This window comes from Rutidosis leptorrhynchoides, chromosome 5, assembly GCF_046630445.1.
Source record: "Rutidosis leptorrhynchoides isolate AG116_Rl617_1_P2 chromosome 5, CSIRO_AGI_Rlap_v1, whole genome shotgun sequence".
NCBI classification, from domain to species: domain Eukaryota; kingdom Viridiplantae; phylum Streptophyta; class Magnoliopsida; order Asterales; family Asteraceae; genus Rutidosis; species Rutidosis leptorrhynchoides.
The window spans coordinates 112,862,262-112,885,817 of record NC_092337.1 but is presented as its reverse complement, the minus strand read 5'-3'; the positions used below and the strand labels follow the sequence as shown (position 1 = coordinate 112,885,817).

Here is a 23,556-nt window from a genome sequence, read left to right as displayed (position 1 = left end):
ACAGGTATTTCAGGTGGTTTAAGTGTTGTACCACTTCTTGTGGTAATGGCTTTAGCTGTTTCATTCCGGGGGTTAGCATTTGTATCACTAGGTAGACTTCCCGATTTTCTTTCACCTATTAACCTTGCTAGGTTACTTACTTCTTGTTCCAGATTTTGAATAGAAGCTTGTTGATTTCTAAATGCTTGAGCATTTTGTTCATTGGTTTGTTTCTGAGATGTGAAAAACTGCGTTTGAGTTTCAACTAGCTTCGTCATCATATCTTCTAAATTCGGCTTTTTATCATCGGTTTGTTGTGGTGGTTTGTTTTGAAAATTAGGTCTTTGCTGATTGTAATTATTATTAGATACTTGTTGATTGCTAGGACCTTGTTGGTTGTTGTATGGAATATTTCTGTTATAATTCTGGTTTTGATTGTAAATCGGTCTTGGCGGTTGATAATTATTCTGATAATTATTTCCAGGCCTTTGGTTTATGTATGAAATATTCTCTCTTTGTTCCATTGTTAATTCAATACTGAGACAATCTTTTGTCAAATGTGGTCTTCCACACTGCTCACAACTAATTCGTATTGAGTGAATATCCTTAGTCATCTTTTCCATTCGTCTCTCGACAGCATCTATCTTTGTGGAAATGGAATCTAAGTCATGGCTAGAATCGGCTCTAGCTGCTTTAGATGATCTAACGATATCTTTTTCTTGGTGCCATTCGTGTGAGTGGGAAGCAGTGTTATCAATAATTTTGTAAGCATCAGTTTCAGTTTTCTTCATAATAGAACCACCAGCTGCTATATCTATGTCTTTCCTTGTAGTGATGTCGCATCCTTGGTAGAATATTTGTACTATTTGACAGGTGTCTAAACCATGTTGCGGACATCCTCTTAATAACTTTCCAAATCTTGTCCACGCCACATATAGAGTTTCATTTGGCTTCTGTGTAAACGTAACAATTTCTCCTTGAAGTCTTACGGCTTTAGATGCAGGAAAGAATTGTTTAAGAAATTTTTCAACTAAAACATCCCATGTATCAATCGCCCCTTCAGGTAACGATTCCAACCAATCTTTGGCTTCTCCCTTTAAAGTCCAGGGAAATAACATGAGATATATCTGTTCATCCTCCACTTCTCGGATTTTAAATAGTGTGCAGATCCTATTAAAGGTACGTAGATGTTCATTTGGATCTTCCTTCGGCGCACCACTAAATTGGCATTGATTAGTCACCATGTGTAGAATTTGTCCTTTGATTTCATAATCTGGCGCATTAATGTCTGGATGAGTAATTGTGTGACCTTGGCCAGTGCGTTTAGCTCTCATTCGGTCTTCCATACTTAAAGGTTCCAGATTCTCCATAACTAAATTTGTTGAATCGGAATCACTAGAGGATTCTGATTTAATGGTTCGTTCCTCAACAATCTCTGTTTGAATGATTGGTGGTTCCGGAGGAAAGTTTAGTGGTTCAGGATCTACGAATCGTCCCTGAATATTCTCCAGATTCTCAATTGTGAGGTCGGGTTCAAAAAATGGATTATCGGAAATTTGAACTGGAGTACTTGGTCGACTGGATGACGATTCTAAAGAAAAATCAACGGCAGTAATATTTGCTAAATGTCTTGATCTAGTTACAGGTGGTGAACGTACAAAAGGTGGTGAACGTCTTGCTCGGTGCATTCACTGAATATCCTATTAGTTTTTAAAAGGAAAGAAAAATTATAATAAGTTATCCAATCAATAGACTTTTCTGATTTTGCCCACGTTTCGAATAGCCAAAAGATGCAGCAGAGGGGCAGGATTCGTTTAGTCTCAATATAATTGAGGACTGTTTGGCTCCAATAACCCGGTCCACGTACAAATCCAACTATTACTACGAACCAGAAAATTTTGATGTCTATCAATTTAACCACTTAAAATAAATTTTCGTAATTTTAAGAAATTTAGATAAGAAGTAGAATAAAAATCTATGTCCTAAAACTAGAATAGCGAGAAATAAGAAAGAAAAAGAGTTCGTCGAAAAAGGTCGAAAAAGAAAAATGGTTGAAAAATAAAAGGTGACGGAAAAATAAAAAAAACTTATAAAACTTAAAAATACTTGACTAACCTAACCTTATTACTACAACTAACTTAAAATTATAATCGCAAATTGAGATTACTAATTGGAATGATAATTGATACATAGGTAAAAGTCGTCTAAAAATATTGAAGCTTACAGGAAAAACTAAATCCTAAATGGAAATAACTTAAAAAGAAACTAAAACTTAAAAAGGCGTCGCAAAACTCTAAAGCACCTAAATCTTAGTCTAAAGAAAAAGCACTTAAGGAATTCTACGGCAAAGTCTAAAAATCTAGAAGTAAAAATAACTATGGCAAAAACTAAGTTTAAAACTAAATATGAGCTAAAAATACAAATATTACGCTAAAACGATTAAAAAGGGACAAAATATAAAAATATACAAAAAGTTGTAAAAAGTACAATTTTTATAAAAAATATTATTTTTATATTATTTATTTATTAAAACTATTAATTTTACAATTTAATTAAACTAATTTAACTAAATAAAACAAATTAAATAAAAAGAAACTTTAAAATAAAACTAATTATAATAATAGGTAATTAGGGTTTATAATAATAATAATTAATAAATACCCCGTAATTAATGATGTTTAGGGTTTCTGTCGGTGGCGTCAGAGAAACTCCGCGAGTTGCGGTATTTAAAGCAGCAAACCCCGCGAGTCGCGGGGTTCCAGAATTCAACTCAGGCACAGTTTTAAAGTTGACGTGTTTTTTTATTTTTATTTTTTTTTATTTTCTGTTTTATATTTTTCTGTTTTATAATCTAAAATTTATATAATAAAAACTTATATTTAAAAACTAAAATAAAAATAGAATTACTTTATAATTTTATAAATATCTTAAAAATAGATTTATATATATAAATTTTTTTTATATGTTTTAAATAAAAACAAAATACTTAAAAAATAAAGAAACTTTATAAAACTTAAATATTTAACAAAATCTTAAAAATACTTTATATTTTTTTTTTCTTTTTATATTTTCGAATATTTAAAAACGTATTTTTATATAAAAACGAATTTTAATAAAAGTAAACTAAAAATCTGTTTTTTTTTATATTAGCGTTGCGCTTCCGGCGTTTAAGAGTTTCCCCGGCAGCGGCGCCAAAAATAACTTGATGTCGTGCGAGGTGTATATAAAATAGCTATTAATTTTAGCAGAAAATACTATTAAATACGATACAATTTTACACAAGATATTTATTTATTTAGAGAATGGATATACTTAAACCTTGCTACAACACTTATAGGCAGTGTACCTAATCGTATAGTAGTGTAGTTTTTAGTAAGTCCGGTTCGTTCCACAGGGAAAATCTTTAAACAAAGCTTAACGCTATATTAGTTTACTTTTATAAAAATACAATATATATATATATATATATATATATATATATATATATATATATATATATATATATATATATATATATATATATATATATATATATATATATATATATATATATAAGTAATATTATTATTATAAAGGGGGGTTTTTACCGTTTAATGACCGGTTTGTCGATTTTAAAACTTTAGTCGCAGTTAAAACCAAATGTAAAATATTAAAAATAAATACAAGACTTAAATTAAAGCGTAAAGTAAATAACGATAATGAAATTGCGAATAATAAAAGTGCGATAAAATAAACTTGCAATAATTAAAAAGTACGATAATTAAAAGTGCAATTAAATACAATAACAATAAAAATACGATAATTAGAAGTGCAATTAAATATAAAATAAAGGAAATTAAATATGAAATAAAAGAATTATGCTTATTTAAACTTCCGTAATCATGATGTTTGACGTGTTGATTTTAGTTTTATGCCAATGGGTTAATTGTCCTTTGTCCTGGATTATTTAATATGTCCGTCTGATTTTTGTCCATAACAGTCCATCAGTCATAAATATAAAGTGCGAGTATCCTCGTCAAATTATCCTTATACCCGAAGTTAAATATTCCAACTAATTGGGGACTTAAACTGTAACAAGATTTTAATACTTTGTTTAATAATTACACCAGGATGTCGACTGAGTGTAACCCAAGGTTTTAATATTTTGTTATCAATTATACCAAGTGTCCTTGTACATAATTTCACCCCTGTTTTAATTATTCTAGTGGCTATTAATCCATTCCCGTGTCCGGTTAAATGAACGATTATTCGTACATATAAATACCCCGCCCATCGTGTCCGATTGAGTGTATATGGTAATTTATAGGGACGCCCAATTGTAAATCTTTATATTAACATTAACAAACTATCATTTAGTTAAACAAATATAAAGCCCATTAATAGCCCATAGTCTAATTTCCACAAGTGTCGTTCTTTTGTCCAAACCCCAATTATGGTACAAAGCCCAATTACCCAATTTTAGTAATTAGCCCAACATCATGATTACTTCGGATTAAATAAGCATAATAATAACTTAGCTACGAGACATTAAATTAAAAAGGTTGAACATAACTTACAATGATTAAAAATAGCGTAGCGTTACACGGACAGAATTTTGACTTACACCCTTACAATATTCGCTAACATACCCTTATTATTAGGATTAAAAATTAAAATTAAAATTAAAATATAAATTATATATATATTTTTACGTATATATTGAGAGAGAGATAGATATTAGATGATGAAAAATGATCAGAATTCGGTTGGCTTTATAGGGAGTTTCAGAAATTGGGGCTCCGCGACTCGCGGCATTTTTTGCCTTCAAACTCCGCGAGTCGCGGAGTTTGAAATTACAGCTCACAAACTTTGGAGTCTTTCTTGCCGACGGATTTTTATTATTTATTATAATATATAAATAATTATAAGAATTATTTAAATATTATATTATATTATATTTATGTGCATAGTTGACTTGTAATTTTTAGTCCGTTGCGTCGAGCGTTGAGAGTTGACTCTGGTCCCAGTTCCGGATTTTCGAACGTCCTTGCGTACAATTTAATATCTTGTACTTTGCGTTTTGAATCTTGTACTCTTGTAATTTCGAGACGTTTCTTATCAATAATTGGAACCTCTTTGATTGTATTTTGTACTTTTGAGCTTTTTGGTCGTTTGCGTCTTCAATTCGTCTAATCTGTCTTTTGTCTTCACCTTTTATTATTTAAACGAATATCACTTTTAAATAGAACAATTGCAACTAAAAGCTTGTCTTTCTTGAGGAATAATGCTATGAAATATATGTTCATTTTTAGCATTATCAGCCGCGGCCTGACGACACCGCGCGAATAAAAACCGTCCGTTTCGGCCATATCACGGGAGGAGACTAGTTTTTGGCGCCGCTGCCAGGGAACTGGTATCAGGCAATACTGCTCTCTATCAAACTTATTCACAAGCATTTAGTGGTGTCTAAGAAAGACAATTATACACGGACTTGGTTATTGGATTTTCCGAACAGTCGCCAATTATATTGGGACCAAAAGGATCCTGCCTATCCGTAGTCAGCCTGTCCACTTGGTTTGTTGGATAGTTCGTGCAGAACTCTGTTACCGAAATACCAGGGAATCAGTAGCCAGAACCAAAAACATATTCCACCATAGGATAGTTAGTTAAATTACCTTAAATTAGATTACCTTAGATTAAGTTAGATTACCTTAGAATTAGATTACCCTAGATTAGATTACTTTAGATTAGTTTAGCTTATTATAATTTTAGTTTATTTGCAAAAAATTAAAAACAAAAAGGCATACCTAGTGTATGACCCAAACCCGATCTAGACCAGGGCTATTGTTATTCGTACCTGATCCAGACGTAATAATCTCTAAAGCACGCAAGGAAGAACGAATCAGAAATCAAATGGCGTTACGCGTTACTTTAGCAGAAAACACCAAACCCTCGATTGAAGGTCAAGGAGGACCAATCAGATTTCCAGAGATTCAAGGACACTCGTTCGAATTAAAACATCACATCATCTAGCTCATTCAAAATAGCTGTCAGTTTCATGGATTACCGAATGACGATCCTAATTCTCACCTTGATAAATTCATATCTCTTTCGAACTCCTACAAACAGCCAGGGATAGGACAAGATATAGTCCGGCTATACTTGTTCCCCTATTCTCCCACTCATCATGCTCAAACTTGGTTCGAAGGACTGGAAAAAGATTCCATCACGTCATGGACGGAGATGGCTACTAAATTCCTAACCAAATATTTCTCGCCTTCTAAACAAACCAAACTGAAGAATGACATTATTAACTTCAAACAAAGTTATGATGAATCTCTTTATACTGCATGGGAGCGATTCAAAACCCTGCTGAAGAAATGCCCTAATCACCAGCTAGAACGGTCACCCAAATCTATACCTTCTATAATGGTCTTACGGTCACCCAAATCTGTACCCAAATCAATTGGATCTGCTCAAAAGTTTGGAAACGCAGCTCGGACAGTTATCACAACGCCTTGAAACCCGACCGCAGGGAAGATTGCCAAGTAATACTATCCAAAATCCCCACATAGAAGAAGCAAAGAAAATGGACTCCGTAATCCCAGAGGAAGAACCACGGAGAAGGTCAACTAGGCTAAAGAACAAATCGACATATACTCAGAAGCTGACTCCTGAAACTCCAGTTCACATACATTATCCTGGAAGGCTACAAGAAGAACCATCTAAGCTTGATTCCTTCAAACTTGATGGAAGATTCCTGGACACTATGTCCAAAGTTCCCAACCAGAAGAGATACATCCGAAGGCTTCTCTCTACAAAGGAGAGGATACCAGACTCTAACAAAATTCCACTGAGTGAAGTATGCTCTGCATTACTCAGAAACTCTCTACCACCAAATCTAGGAGATACGGGTCGATTCGTTTTTCCATGTTCAATCTACCAATCTGGAACCATTCATGCGCTAGCAAATTTAGGAGCAAGTATCAACCTAATCCCCTACTCTCTCTATCAGAGATTAGAGTCAGGAGACTTGTCACCAACTAAAATGACAATCCAACTTGCCTATCACACAATTCGATATCCTAAGGGCATAGTTGAGAACGTCTTGGTGAAAGTCGACAAATTCTTGTATCCTACGGATTTCGTAGTGATGGATATTAAGGAAGACCTACACACACCAATAGTGTTAGGAAGACCTTTCATGAATACGGCTAGGACTGTCATTGAGGTGTACAATCAAACCTTGATCTTACGATCACATGGGGAGAGCGTTACCTTCAAAATTGACCGACCAACCGATCTTTCTAGACAGGCAGAGATGTTTGCTATTTCCACCAGACTGATCACTTCCGATGACGAGTTTTCACCACCAGCCAATGATTTCGAGATGGGTGTCGAATCACAGTCTGTAGACGACCCAGAAATGGAAGAAGAGGATCCCAGCGAAGAAATAGAGGAAGAGAAGGAATCTGAAGAGGAAGAGGAAATGGAAGACGTAAAAGAAACTGCGACAATACTCGCTCCAAGCACTGAGCGTCATGAGGAAATAATGAGGCTTAAGACGGAAAATCACAGTTTAATCATTCGCTTCAAGAAGAAGACCGACAAGGCTGAGGTTAAGGACATAGAAATTGATCCTGCATGTGTCAAACTAGAGAATCAGAATACTGAAGAAACCCGTTCATCAGACGCATCCTCAGAGGAACAAGATACCGATGATGATGAGGATGAGCAACATGAAGACATTCTGAATAACTCACACTCTCCAACTGAACCAGATCAAGGGGAGCCAGACTCTTCTTCAGATCGAATTCCGGTCATATCCACACACGCAGACATGATCACCTTCATCAACGATACTGATGAATTTGAAGACATTCTCGAAGCCATCCAAAAATCAACCATTGATTTTTTGCTACGCTTAAAAGAACGAATTATGGCTATCAGAGAAGAACACCACCTCTATCTCCGAAGAGAAGACAATGATGTTGAAATCCTAGAAGAACGCATTTAAGACTTTATCAATTCTCTTCACGATCATATCTATCATGAAGAAAGGCAACAAGAGCACAATTCAGTGGTTCGCACTATTCTTGAGACAAGATTCTGTCGAGATCAGAAGATCATTTAATCTAAGTGTAACAGACTGAAACCCGGGCTAGTTATAAGTGGACTATTTTGACCTTAGGGTTTGTGCTTAGTCTTAAGTGCTTTTATTTTAATTATGTTATTAGTGTTTTATTATATTTGTGTTGTGTCCAGTTTGTGACAAAGGTTCCAGAACAGGTTTGTTTATTTTATTTGGACCTCGTTTAGGTTACCTAATCCTGTGCGAAAGATACCAGATAACTGGTAAATATCCGTGTGTGATGGGGTATTGTGTTTAACATAAATATATAAGCTTTGACCTGCTTATTTTGTGATGTTTCCAGAAAATTCATTCTTCACTCCCGTACCTAACTTCTACCTCTTCAAACCCTAATCCTTAAACATTGATCTTGAGCTCAAATTGGTGTTAGAATCGTGTTTATTATCGTTTACTGAGTCTATCAAGGTAAGTAACATGTGTTTTTGTGTTTAATTCGTTGTTAAATTCATGCTTTTGTGTGAGTTTTGTAAAAAGCTTGAATTTGTGTTAAAACTAGTTATTTAAGTATTGTTATGGTCAAATTGTTGTGGGTTTTGAGTCTATAACAAGTAGTGAACAAGTTGTGGTCGATTTTGGTGTTTAAAACGAGCTCTAGATCGAGATTTGAGGATTTCATCGTGAAGTCCGTAGCCTTTGTTCAGTTACTGAGGAAGATGAAATCAGACGGCCGACTATCGGTCGACAGTCGAACGACTGAGGGTTCAACCGACCGACTGTTTAGTGAACCGACCGACTGAGATTTACCTTCGACCGATTGATGTATTACCCAATGAATCAACCGACTGGAAAGGTCAGTCAACCGATTGTGTCGACGGTCGATCGACTGTAAGTGTCAGTCGACCGACTGTGTGTCCAGGGCCAAATGTTTTACCAAAGTGCCTTTTTCTAGCCGTTATGCTGCCCGTTTGTATTTTAGTGTCCAGGATGTAAATTTTGAAAGTGCATAAGTGTTAAGTATGAAAATTTTAGCGGACGCATTTTTTACTAATTCGCTATAATTCGCTGTCAGTGTGTCTAATCTTGATGGGAACACTATTCTAACTTGGTTTTTGCTGTTCTCAGGAGATAAGGACAAGGAGGAAGCTCAGAAATAATAACTGAGCAGTTGCTGGTAATTGGTGAGTGGGTCTATCTACGGATAGATTTTAAGTAGCATATCATGCTACTGTGGTTGACTTTTTAACATGCATAGTGTAGAAATTGCCATGTTAGAATAATAATATCGTTGCCTGATGTTGTATGTGAATTTTGTGTACACTGTGTGAATGGCACCAGTCAGGCCTAGGGAGACTGGGGACTCGAGACCGTGCCTAGGAGAGGTTAGAGTCCGTATGAGGTCAACCGTGCCTAGGGGAGGTTGGGTCCATAGGCTACTAATTGTGGAGTATAGTGTGAACGATGCACCGCCTGCATCTGGATAACTATACTGTGAATTGAGTAGCAGGGACTATCGGTAGACTCAGGCCCGATCAGCTGGGAGTCGTGTACTCGTACAATCCGCCGATCCTCGTATTGACTTATTGTATGCTAGTTGGTGGTTAGCATGTATTGTTGTTCGTATATGGCTTGTGTGTGGCTTAAGCTATATTTGTTAGATAGATTCCATTCACTTAGCGGTGCGCTAATCCCCCACATATTCTCCCCTTGCAGGTTTAGGTACTGCTAGTCGGGATGGGTGCTGTTGCAGAAGACATGTTTGACAACCTAACTCTGATGTGGACTTTTGTTTAAATAATGTTTTGTAATAACGTAACACCGTTGTGTAAACTTAAACGTAATTACACGGATTAATGTAATGACGTGACATATATAGTGTTTGTAAATAAAGTCTTCCGCTGTGTGTTTAAAAAAAATGGCCGGTTTTACAAGTTGGTATCAAAGCGTGGTTTGGCAACAAAAACGTGCGCGTACTTTGTTCCCAAACCCTGAGGCAAGTGAAACATGTCTGTGGGAGTGGGATCTAAGTGAAAATAGGATATACGTGTGTTAGTTGTGATTGAACTAACTGTTATCCACTAAGCTTTTGTGTGAGCTGTTTTGTAGCACAGGTATCGCTGATAGAAACGCAACTGGCCCATCCAACCCCGGAACATTCAGAGCACCAGAAGAGGGTGTTGAGTCTGATGATGATCAGAGTAGTTACATCCTCCAGTTAGAAAGCAAGCTAAAAGAGGCTGAAGATAAAATTAATGAGCTTGAATTAGCGAGGCATTCTGGAAATGATGATACACCACCTGAATTCCCAACCGCGCAATCCCAAACGATACCCAATGTGCACCAGAACCAGTTTCAGAATCAAATACCTAACCAATACTATATGCCACCGCAAAACACTTTTACTTACCAAAATCCCATGATGATGAACCCGTACCAAATGCAAATGTTTCAACTACCTTACATGCAATCACCCAAAAAGTGTACTTATAAGAACTTCCGTGATTGCAAACCCTCTGAGTTCTTTGGAAGTACTGATCCGACTGTAACTCTTAATTGGTTGCGAGAAATTGAAAGGGTATTTGAAGCGTGCCAGTGTGAACCCGATCTGAAAGTGACATATGCTAGTCGAATGTTGAAAGGTAGGGCTATGATTTGGTGGGATTCTTTGATTTCCAGTATACCAAAAGAGCAAGTGAGTATGATCACATGGGAGCAGTTTCATGGGAAGGTGTGTGAATAGTATTGTAATCCGTTTGATATGAACCGAATCAAGACTGAGTTTCTTGAAATGAAGATGACACCTCAAATGATGATCGATGAGGTAGTAGAGAAGTATATGGATAAACTGAGGTTTGTACAACAGTGGGTGCCAGATGAAGCATCTCGTATATAGCATTTTGTTAATATCATTTTGCCAGAGTACCGAACTTTTGGTAGAACGGCTACGTCATTGTCTCAAGTGGTTGTGATGGCTAAGATGGTAGAAAGTGATGTTCAGGCCGCCAGAAACAGAATGTTTGGTAATATGCTACAACAAGGTGGGCAAGTATCTGGTCAATCAGGATCTAAATCCAAGAAGTCTAGTGGGTTTAAATCGAAGGGTAAAAGTGGTCAGAGTAGTTCTGGGTCTGGATCAGGTAAAGGGAATTGGTGTCACACGTGTCGATCTTCTCATAGTGGTCAATGTTCTGAGGCTACAAGAAGATGCTTAAAGTGTGGTGTTGTTAGGCATGCGTCTTCAGCATGTCCGTATCCAAATAGTGTGTGTTGGAGTTGTCACAAACTAGGGCATCGTGCGGTTAGTTGTCCGTCGAAGAGTGGTAGTTTCGGGGCAGGGTCAGGGCGCGTTCGGCATCAGCCGGAGGGTCAACTGCCTCGAGTGGGCAGAAGAGGAAGAACCCTCCAACAGCAGAGGCTAGAGCTTTTCAGATGTCGGTTGAGAATGCCGTGGCAACCGATGAAGTGATCACCGGTATGTTTCTAATCAACTCAATACCTGCTCGCGTATTGTTTGATTGTGGTGCCAATAGGTGTTTTATGTCCCTAGATTTCTGTGCTAAGTTGAATTTACCAGCTACTATGTTACCCAAGCCGGTTAGTGTAGAAGTAGCCGATGGTAAGATCACACCCGTCACAACATATGTGTCTGGGGTTTGTATAGAGATCGAAGGGAAGTCTTTCCCGGTGACTTGTTTAGTGTTACCTATTCTAGCTTTGATGTAGTATTAGGAATGGATTGGCTGAGCTCGCTTAGGGCTAATATTAAGTGCGATGGGAAAATGATTACCTTTCGTTCGACCGATGGAACCCGTGTTGTGGCCCGGGGGGAGCGGGGCGGGTATAATTTTCCGTTGATAACCATGATGAAAGCAAAAAAGTCGATGGCAAAGGGCTGTGATTCGTTTCTTACGTATGTGATTGATACGACGAAAGAAAGGAGAATAGTGGCCGATATTTCGATAGTATCAGAATTTCCCGAAGTGTTCCCAGATGAGTTACCAGGTCTGCCGCCGGTAAGGGAAGTCGAATATAAGATTGAGTTGGTTCCTGGAACAACTCCAGTTGCAAAAGCTCCATACCGATTAGCGCCATCTGAAATCCGTGAAATGATGTCACAGATTCAAGAGTTATTAGATCGTGGGTTTATCCGACCGAGTTCTTCACCGTGGGGTGCTCCGGTATTGTTTGTTAAAAAGAAAGATGGGTCAATGCGTATGTGTATTGATTATCGTGAATTGAATAAAAGAACAGTGAAAAATAAGTATCCGTTACCTCGAATAGACGATTTGTTCGATCAGTTACAGGGTGCTTCATTCTTTTCTAAGATAGACTTACGATACGGATATCATTAGGTTCGTGTTGCTGAATCAGATATACCGAAAACAGCGTTCAGAACAAGGTATGGTCGTTATGAATTTCTTGTCATGCCGTTTGGGTTGACGAATGAGCCAGCAGTCTTCATGGATCTAATGAATAGAGTGTGTCGTCCATTCTTAGATAAGTTTGTGATTGTGTTTATTGACGACATATTGGTGTATTCGAAAACAGAGAGTGAACATGCTGAACATCTGAGGTTGGTTTTGAACTTGTTAAAACGTGAGCAACTATTTGCAAAATTTTCAAAGTGTGAATTTTGGTTACGTGAAGTGCAGAATTTGGGTCATGTGATTTGTACCGAGGGTATAAAAGTTGATCCGACAAAGATAGAAGCGGTAATGAATTGGAATTCTCCGAAGACTCCGACTGAGATTAAGAGTTTTCTGGGATTGGCTGGTTATTATCGCAGGTTTATCAAGGATTTTTCTAAAATAGTAGGTCCGTTGACTAAGTTGACTCGTAAAGATGTAGCCTTTCGATGGACTGATGAAAAGGAAAAGGCTTTTCAGATTTTGAAACAGCTACTGTGCCAGGCACCAGTGTTAGCTTTACCAGAAGGTTCAGATGACTTCGTGGTATATTGTGATGCATCATATGCTGGGTTGGGTTGTGTATTAATGCAAAGAGATAAAGTAATCGCCTACGCCTCGCGACAATTGAAAGTTCATGAGAAGAATTATCCAGTGCATGATCTTGAAATGGCTGCAGTAGTGTTTACTTTGAAACTTTGGAGACACTATTTGTATGGAACCCATTGTGTTATTTGTACAGATCACAAGAGTTTGCAGTATATCTTCTCACAGAAAGAATTGAATATGCGTCAGAGACGATGGCAAGAGTTGATCAAAGATTATGATTGTGAAATTAAATACCATCCGGGTAAGGCAAATGTGGTTCCAGATGTGCTAAGTCGTAAAAGGTCAAGTGAAAATGTGAAATTCCTTTGGTTGAATATAACTTCAGATTTGATTAACAGCTTAAGATCCGTTCAGGCCTGTGCTTTGGAGGACGAACATATTAAATCTGAACAAATGATCAAATGAAAAGCGAACTTAATTGATGACTCACGTGGACTAAAAACCTTAAACAATCGTGTTTGGGTGCCTAAGCTTGGAGATTTGAGGGATTTAATCCTGACAGAAGCTCACAAATCCAGATTAACAGTACATCCGGGTAGTAATAAAATGTATCATGACATGAAAACAGTGTATTGGTGGCCAACAATGAAATCAGACATCGCCCGTTATGTCGAAAAGTGTCATATTTGTGTCAAGTGAAGGCAGAACATCAGAAACCTTATGGTTCGCTACGTCAGTTACAAATTCCAGAGTGGAAATGGGAACATATAACGATGGATTTTGTGACTAAACTACCAAGAACTCAGAAACGACACGATATGATTTGGGTAATAGTGGATCGTCTAACTAAAAGTGCTCATTTTCTTACTACTCGTGAAACAGCTTCATTAAGTGAGTTAGCCGAATTGTATGTTAAAGAAATAGTTAGTCGACATGGTGTGCCGTTATCGATCATTTCAGACAGAGATTCTAGATTTGTGTCAAATTTTTGGAACAGTCTTCAACAGAATCTGGGTACACGTGTGAATTTAAGTACAGCTTATCATCCTCAGACAGACGGTCAGAGTGAAAGAACAATACAAACTTTAGAGGATATGTTAAGGGCTTGTGTATTAGAATACAGAGGTTCTTGGGATACGCATTTGTCGTTGTTCGAATTCGCGTATAATAATTCATATCATTCGAGTATAGGGATGCCGCCCTATGAAATTTTGTAAGGTCGTCGTTGCAGAACTCCGACTTGTTGGTTAGAAGCCGGGGAGAAACAATTTAAAGGTCCAGAAATTGTTCAATTGACAGCCGAAAAAGTTGAAATTGAGCGAGAAAAGTTGAAAGCCGCTAGAGATAGACAGAAAATGTATGCTGATCCACGTAGATGTCCGGTAACCTTTAGTGTGGGTGAACGAGTGAATTTAAAAGTTTCGCCATGGAAAGGGGTTATCAGGTTCGGTAAACGTGGTAAGTTAGCACCGAGATTTATTGGTCCGTTTCCGATCAGTGAAGTGTTAAATGATCAGACTGTGGTGTTAGATCTTCCGTCAGAATTAGCCGGTATTCATAATACATTCAACGTGTGTTATCTTCGTAAGTGTAAAGTCGATGATGAAACGTAACTCCTTCCTTTAGAAGGTTTAAGGGTCGATTTAAATAAGAAATTGGTGGAAGAGCCGATCCGTGTAGTTGACCGAAAGGTGACTAAGTTGAGAAATAAAGAGATACCGATGGTATTGATTGAGTGGAAACACAGTTTGGGTTCTAATCTTACGTGGGAAATGGAAGAGTTGATGAGAAATCGCTACCCTCATTTGTTTGACCAAGACCAGATTCCAAGGACAGAATCTTCTTAAGGGGGTGGATTTGTAACAGACTGAAACCTGGGCTAGTTGTAAGTGGACTATTTTTCCCTAAGGGTTTGTGCTTAGTCTTAAGTGCTTTTATTTTAATTATTTTATTAGTGTTTTATTATATCTGTGTTGTGTCCAGTTTGTGACAAGGGTTCCAGAACAGATTTGTTTATTTTATTTGGACCTCGTTTGGGTTACCTAATCCTGTGCGAAAGATATCAGATAACTGGTAAATACCCGTGTGTGATGGGGTATTGTGTTTAACACAAATATATAAGCTTTGACCTGCTTATTTTGTGATGTTTCCAGAAAATTCATTCTTCACTCCCGTACCTAACTTCCACCTCTTCAAACCCTAATCCTTAAACATTGATCTTGAGCTCAAATTGGTGTTAGAATCGTGTTTGTTATCGTTTACTGAGTCTATCAAGGTAAGTAACATGTGTTTTTGTGTTTAATTCGTTGTTAAATTCATGCTTTTGTGTGAGTTTTGTAAAAAGCTTGAATTTGTGTCATAACTAGTGATTTAAGTATTGTTATGGTCAAATTGTTGTGGGTTTTGAGTCTATACCAAGTAGTGAACAAGTTATGGTCGATTTTGGTGTTTAAAACGAGCTCTAGATCGAGATTTGAGGATTTCATCGTGAAGTCCGTAGCCTTTGTTCAGTTTCTAAGGAAGATGAAAACAGTCGGCCGACTGTCGGTTGACAGTCGATCGACTGAGGGTTCAACCGACCGACTGTTTAGTGAACCGACCGACTGAGATTTAGCTTCGACCGATTGATGTATTACCCAATGAATCGACTGACTGGAAAGGTCAGTCGACCGATTATGTCGACAGTCGACCGACTGTAAGTGTTAGTCGACCGACTGTGTGTCCAGGGCAGAATGTTTTACCAAAGTGCCTTTTCTAGCCGTTATGCTGCCCGTTTGTATTTTAGTGTTCAGGATGTAAATTTTGAAAGTGCATAAAATGTTAAGCATGAAAATTTTAGCGGACGCATTTTTTTACTAATTCGCTATAATTCGCTGTCAGTGTGTCTAATCTTGATGGGAACACTATTCTAACTTGGTTTTTGCTGTTCTCAGGAGATAAGGACAAGGAGGAAGCTCAGAAATAATAACTGAGCAGTTGCTGGTAATTGGTGAGTGGGTCTATCTACGGATAGAGTTTAAGTAGCATATTATGCTACTGTGGTTGACTCTTTTACCATGCATAGTGTAGAAATTGCCATGTTAGAATAATAATATCGTTGCCTGATGTTGTATGTGAATTTTGTGTACACTGTGTGAATGGCACCAGTCGGGCCTAGGGAGACTGGGGACTCGAGACCGTGCCTAGGAGAGGTTAGAGTCCGTATGAGGTCAACCATGCCTAGGGGAGGTTGGGTCCATAGGCTACTAATTGTGGAGTATAGTGTGAACGATGCACCCCCTGCATCTGGATAACTATACTGTGAATTGAGTAGCAGGGACTATCGGTTGACTCAGGCCCAATCAGCTGGGAGTCGTGTGCTCGTACAAGCTGCCGATCCTCGTATTGTCTTATTATATGCTAGTTGGTGGTTAGCATGTATTGTTGTTCTTATATAGCTTGTGTGTGGCTTAAGCTATATCTGTTAGATAGATTCCATTCACTTAGCGGTGCGCTAATCCCCCACATATTCTCCCCTTGCAGGTTTAGGTACTGCTAGTCAGGATGGGTGCTGTTGCAGAAGATATGTTTGACAACCCAACTCTGATGTGGACTTTTGTATAAATAATGTTTTGTAATAACGTAACACCGTTGTGTAAACTTAAACGTAATTACACGGATTAATTTAATGACGTGACATATATAGTGTTTGTAAATAAAGTCTTTCGCTGTGTGTTTAAAAAAAAAATGGTCGGTGTTACACTAAGGTTTATAATGCCTTAGCCGGATCTGCACTTCCGTTCTCACGAAACCAACGAGCAATACTGACTCTCATCCGGAAGCATATGGATCTTTCCACCAGATGAAGAGACCCGTCCTAATCTATAAGGACGAATACAAATACATATGGATACATTGCGAGGTATTTGTCCTCTATATGATATATTTTACAAACATTGCATTCGTTTTTAAAGACCAACTTTCATTACATCGAAAGTTGACAGACATGCATACCATTTCATAATATTCAACCTATAAATGACCTAATATGTCATTTACTTAATAATAATCTCTATCGAACTCAATGACTTGAATGCAACGTCTTTTGAAATATGCCATGAATGACTCCAAGTAATATCTTTAAATTGAGCAAATGCACAGCGGAAGATTTCATTCAATCATGAGAATAAACATGCTTTAAAGTTGAAAGAACCCGTTCATATACATTATAAACGATTCACAATAGTTGATTACATTGCTAGGTATTTGACCTCTATATGATACATTTTACAAACATTGCATTCGTTTTTAAAAGACAATCTTTCTTTACATCAAAAATTGACTGGCATGCATACCATTTCATAATATTCACTATCCAACTATAAATTGATTTAATAATAATCTTTGATGAACTCAATGACTCGAATGCAACGTTCTTCGAAATATGCTATGAAAGACTCCAAGTAATATCTTTAAAATGAGCAAATGCACAGTGGAAGATTTCTTTAACACCTGAGAATAAACATGCTTTAAAGTGTCAACCAAAAGGTTGGTGAGTTCATTAGTTTATCATAATCATTTATTTCCATCATTTTAATAGACCACAAGAATTTCATTTCCAGTTCTCATAAATATACGTCCCATGCATAGAGACAAAAAATAATCATTCATATGGTGAACACCTGGTAACCGACATTAACTAGATACATATAAGAATATCCCCTATCATTCCGGGATCCTCCTTCGGACATGATATAAATTTCGAAGTACTAAAGCATCCGGTACTTTGGATGGGGTTTGTTAGGCCCAATAGATCTATCTTTAGGATTCGCGTCAATTAGGGTGTCTGTTCCCTAATTCTTAGATTACCAGACTTTAATAAAAAGGGGCATATTCGATTTTGATAATTCAACCATATAATGTAGTTTTAATTACTTGTATCTATTTCGTCAAATATTTATAAAAGCGCATGTATTCTCAGTCCCAAAAATATATATTGCAAAAGCATTTAAAAAGGGAGTAATGAAACTCACCATACTGTATTTCGTAGTAAAAATACATATAACGTCATTAAACAAGTGCAAGGTTGGCCTCGGATTCACGAACCTAAATTAATTATATATATTTATGTGTTGGTCAATATTTGTCTAACAAATTAGGTCAAGTCATAGTGTACCACAATCCTAATGCTCGAGACTAATATGCAAAAGTCAACAAAAGTAAATTTGACTCAAAATAATTTCCAAAAATCTATACATAATTAATATATAGTTTAAATATCGTCGTTTTATATTTTTAAATATTTTTAAAAGATTTATTAGAGTAAATAATATAATTTATTTATTAATAAATAAAATTTTATATTATATTTATATAATAAAATATACTTTTATATATATTAAGTAATAAAATTTATAGGGTTCATTTAATATTATAAAGATAATATGATAGGTATTATTAAAGTAAGTTATTACACGTAGTAAAATAGGTTTGTATCAAATATTTATTTGATAAAATAATATCTATAATGATAGTAAGTAAAAGTTGTATTATTTTGTAATAATAATTATTATTATAAAAATATCAATATTTATAATTACTAAGATGACATTATGATAAACGATAATTCTAATTATGATAACTTTAATATTTACGATAATTTTTAATATTATCTTTAAAATAATAATTCTATTTAAAATAATAATAATAATGATATTTTATAGTAACAATGACATTTCTATTAAAATGATAATTTTTGTTAAAATGATAGTTTTAATACTAACGATAATTTTAATAATAATAGTAATGATAAAAATAATAAGAACGATAATTTTATCTAAATTAATATCTTATAATATTTTAATTTCATCATGATACTCTTACCCATTATTTCCTAATCGTTTCGATTAATTGCTTTTAATCGTCTTTTATATCGTGTTCGTAATAATGATAATAATAGTATTCAAAATAATTAGGTGTTACAAATATTTGTTTTAATTACACTAATATTAATAATGATAGTTACTATAACATTATTAACGATAATACTAATAATTATCTTAATGATAATATAGTAATAATAATATTAACAATAACAATAACCATTTTTAAATAATGATATATATATTAATAATGATAATAATAATAATAATACCAATAATATAATAATAATAATAATAATTGGATAATAATAATAATACTAATTATAACTTTAACGATAATAACGATAGTAATAATAATAAAAAATAACAATTTTTTTAATGATAAATCCTTTTATTGATAAAGATAATAATAATAATAAGATAAAACTAGAACGACGATAATAACGACGATAATAATAATCATTTTTAATAATAATACAAAAATTCGATGGACTATAACTTCAAATCCGTTCATCGAAATCATTCGATATCTAAATGAGAAGTTCTTAATTTTTCATTAGCTTTCCAACGACATGCATATCTTATACCTTATCTCAGTCGCATATATAACTAATTCAGGATTCAACATAACCTAACTAAAGGCAATATCAAAAGTACAAATATGCATAATCCTATATACTCGAGCACTAGTCAAGGATACACTATTAGTATGTAAAAGTTAAATTATGAGTACTCACGTATCAATATTGAGATTCAATATTGCAGGAAAGGTACGTAGACGCAACGGAGATGATAAACACTATATTAACCTCACGAGCATACCCATGAACCATACCCAATCACCTCCATAGCTATAACCCATAATTTCCTTAATCTAATCCCACTCGAAAAACAATTTCAAAATCACTCGGACAGCACTCTGACGTAATACTTTATGTATACTAATAATATCTTGAAATAATACGGAGTAAATATATATATGTAAATCGATTGAGAGAGTTTAGAGAAAAATATTTTCAAGTTTCTATGAAATAATGAAACCTATTGAATTCTATTTATAATAGATTTTTGAATTATTAAAGTGAATTATTAAAATATGAATTATTAAAGTGAATTATTAAAGTATGAATTATTAAAGTGAATTATTAAAGTATGAATTATTAAAGTGAATTATTAAAGTATGAATTATTAAAGTGAATTATTAAAGTATGAATTATTAAAGTTAAAGTAAAGTAAAAATAAAGTAAAGGTAAAGTTTAAGTATAGTAAAAGTATAAAACAATATACGTATAATACGCGTATAAATATATAATATTAATTTAAATCATTATATATATTTAATAAAATAAAATATAAATATCGTTATCTTTATCATACTGGTTAAGTAATGAGTTGTCAAAAGTGGTTCTAGATATTTATAAAAGTTATATACGTTTTAATAATAAAGTTGTTTTTAAACTGAAAACGTTTTTCTTCGTTTGAAACTAAATCAAATAAATATAATAATTTTGTTTTCCAAAACCAAATATATTTTTAAGAATCATTTTGTTTAAAGGTTAAAATAATGGAAATCGTTATATCATAAAATGTTTTAGAAAAGTAGAATCATATATATTCATAAAAGGTTTCAAGTTTTTAAATTACAGTTTATTGGTGAAGCATGGGATAAAGTGTAACATCCCGCATTTTTCCATTTAATTTTTTTAACGCCCGTCTTTTATTTTAATAATATCCTCAGTATCTCGATTCGTATCCTCCATTAGCTAACATTCTTAAAATATTTTTGTTATTGGATTATAACATCTCTCGTACTCTCGTGTAATTCAAAATAATTCGTTTGGTTAATTCACGCACCCGCACCCGAACTAGAGGGACTAAACTTGCAAAGAGGCCAAAGATTTGACTAGGTCAACTAGTCAAACCTTCAACCTCCTCCTCTCATTTTCTCCCTTTCTCTCTTTTCATACTTCCATTTTTCCTCTCAAGAACTCAAACAAGATTCATCATCTAATTTCGGATTTGGAGGCTAACATCAAAACAAATTACATATTTGGAATCCTCTCTTCATCCTCTTCAACTTGATACCAATTTCATCTCATTTGGGTAACTTTCTAAAATCACTAGATTTTGTGTTCTTGATGTTTTTGAATTATAAAAGTGTTAATTAGTGTCTATGGCTCGTGTATAACATGAATATATGTTTTGTTTGTTCGATTTGTTGATTTGAGTAACTAGTTTGAACACTTGAAAATGGGTTTGCTAAATCTTTGATTTTGGAAGATTAAATGTTGTTAAATTGTTAAAGTTCATGTTTTAATTGTGTTACTAGTATCACTAGCTTCGTTTTGATGCGTAGGTTGATTAAGAAAACTTCAAATACATGATTTGTGATTTTTGTGAATTTTGATTAGGGTTTGATGAACTTGAAATGAACTTTTGATACTTTGGATGCCATGAAATATTGTTAGTAAGTGTTTAGTTGTATTGCATGAGTAATTACCTTCGAAACGGCATATCATATGTGTGGATTGGATTCCCGAATCATGAAATGCATTTCAAGAACTTGAAACTTTGAAAATGGACCTTGAATGATCACTTGGTTTGAAAACTCGGTTGTTACAAATGAGGTTTTTGATTGATGAATTGTGTTTAGTTGCATTCTACGTCAAAAGAGCTTTCCAACGATATAAGGTGCGAGTCCTAAGTGTTAGCGGTTTGTGTTTTATGCACAAAAAGGTTTTGGATTGAGACTTGAACATTTGGGACTGGCCAGGCACCAGCACCCGGCCTTTGCCGCGGCGCGGCCCTTTCCTGTCGCGGCGCGACATATAAGGGGGCCAGGTTCTGACCTCCTTGTCCCAAATGTGAAAAATGTTTGGCCCGTTCTAGACCTCCGATTCACATGAGATTTGTTCTAACATGCTTATATATGAATAAAAACCTCAGAAAAATAGTTCGGGACCCGACCCGAACGTGTTGACTTTCGTTGACTTTGATCGGCCAAAGTTTGACTTTTTGTCAAACTTAACCAAATGATTATGCAACCTTCCTAACTTGTTTCTGTACTTGTATCTTGCATGAAACTTGACAATTTGATTCACATGCTACATAATCGAGTCGTAACGAGCCATAGGACTAATTGAGCACATTTCACCCGACCTTGTGTCGTAACCGGTAAATTGATACAACTTACTTGTTTAGGTCAAGGCTAAGCAACTTTCATGCACACGTTTACCTTGTGAAGTACTTTTATACTCGTGCACTCGAGGTGAGATCATAGTCCCACTTTTTCAACAATTTTTATATTTTTAAATCGTGGGCTGAGAAACTTATACGTTACATACTTATATACATTTCATATGTATATATACCTTTCATACTTTTATACATCGAACACGAATACGAATACAAAGATACGGACGAGTTTGAACGAAAATCCTCAATTCAATTATCATTAATTACATCAGATGGTGTAAGCGAGACTATGTTGTGTGGATCCATACGGGTTTGACTAACCCTCATTCGGACGGTTCGCTACCGTTAAGCGAATGAAATATATTCTAGTACGGTGTATGTTCTAATACTTTTATGCTGAGGTAAATGATACGGTTAAGCTTTGATAATTGGGTGCTCGGTAAACAACAATACTTATGGAATTCAAACGATTCGGAAAATCGACTTATACTATAACTTGTGGTTCAACTTATTTTACTTACATACTCATTTACTAAACCTATGATTTCACCAACGTTTTCGTTGACAGATTCTTCTATGTTTTTCTCAGGTTTTGAATGCTTAAGTGATACATGCTTCCGCACTCTTTTGATACTTGCTTGGATGTCGAGTATACATGCATATTTGGAGCATCTTTTTGGCTACTTTTAAATTGTGTCGCATAGGTTTCAATTGTACGTTTAACATTGTAATGTAACTAGCCATCGAACTTCTTTTTGTAAACTTGAAACACCCTTTTACATTGAAATGAATGCGACATATTTTGGTCAAACGTTGTCTTAAAGACTTATGACCATGTAATGGGACCTACGTAGTCGACGCCGTCACTTGACGATTTTTCGGGGTCGCTACAAGTGGTATCAGAGCGTTGGTTGTAGGGATTTAGAGTTCATTGGTGTCGACCCCGAGTCATAGGGTACATTAGTGAATCTAGACTACAACCGGCATATAGACTGAGGTAGGAACTACTTGACTATTTGTGCATTATACTCGAACTCTCCTATCATATCTAACTCTTATTCGATTTTGATATCACGTTGTTAAATTTGATTGACACGCCACCTTGACTTTATGAAGTAATGTTAAATGCACATGTGAATCAGGGTAATATAATTTCCGGGATTATATTACGGTGGTTCACATGGACGTTCCGACATTATGACATAAAGAATTTAAGGCGGGTTAAGGAAATTTTCTCTTTATCCTTATTCCATATCACGGTTGGTATTATTGAGAATACTAACCAACGATATTCTTGTGTCTTGAAGGAACAATGGCTCGTCGACGCGCTCCTCCCGAAACTCCCGAACAAGCTATACAACGAATGATAGCCACCGCCGTGGATGCGGCCATGGCCGGTCACTCTTCCAACAACAATAACAATAACAACAATAACAACAACAACAATGGAGCCGGTAATTCAAACGAAGGGTGCTCCTATAAGAACTTCATGGGGTGC

The 23,556-nt window shown here is 35.3% G+C and overlaps 1 non-coding gene across 1 annotated transcript; it reads right to left on the bottom strand.

The window, feature by feature from the left end:
- Positions 1-6,249: 6,249 nt before the first annotated feature.
- Positions 6,250-6,356, bottom strand: LOC139851110 (small nucleolar RNA R71). Its single transcript, XR_011760470.1, has one exon. It is a non-coding gene; the product is annotated as a small nucleolar RNA R71 (small nucleolar RNA).
- Between the last annotated feature and the right edge of the window lie 17,200 nt (positions 6,357-23,556).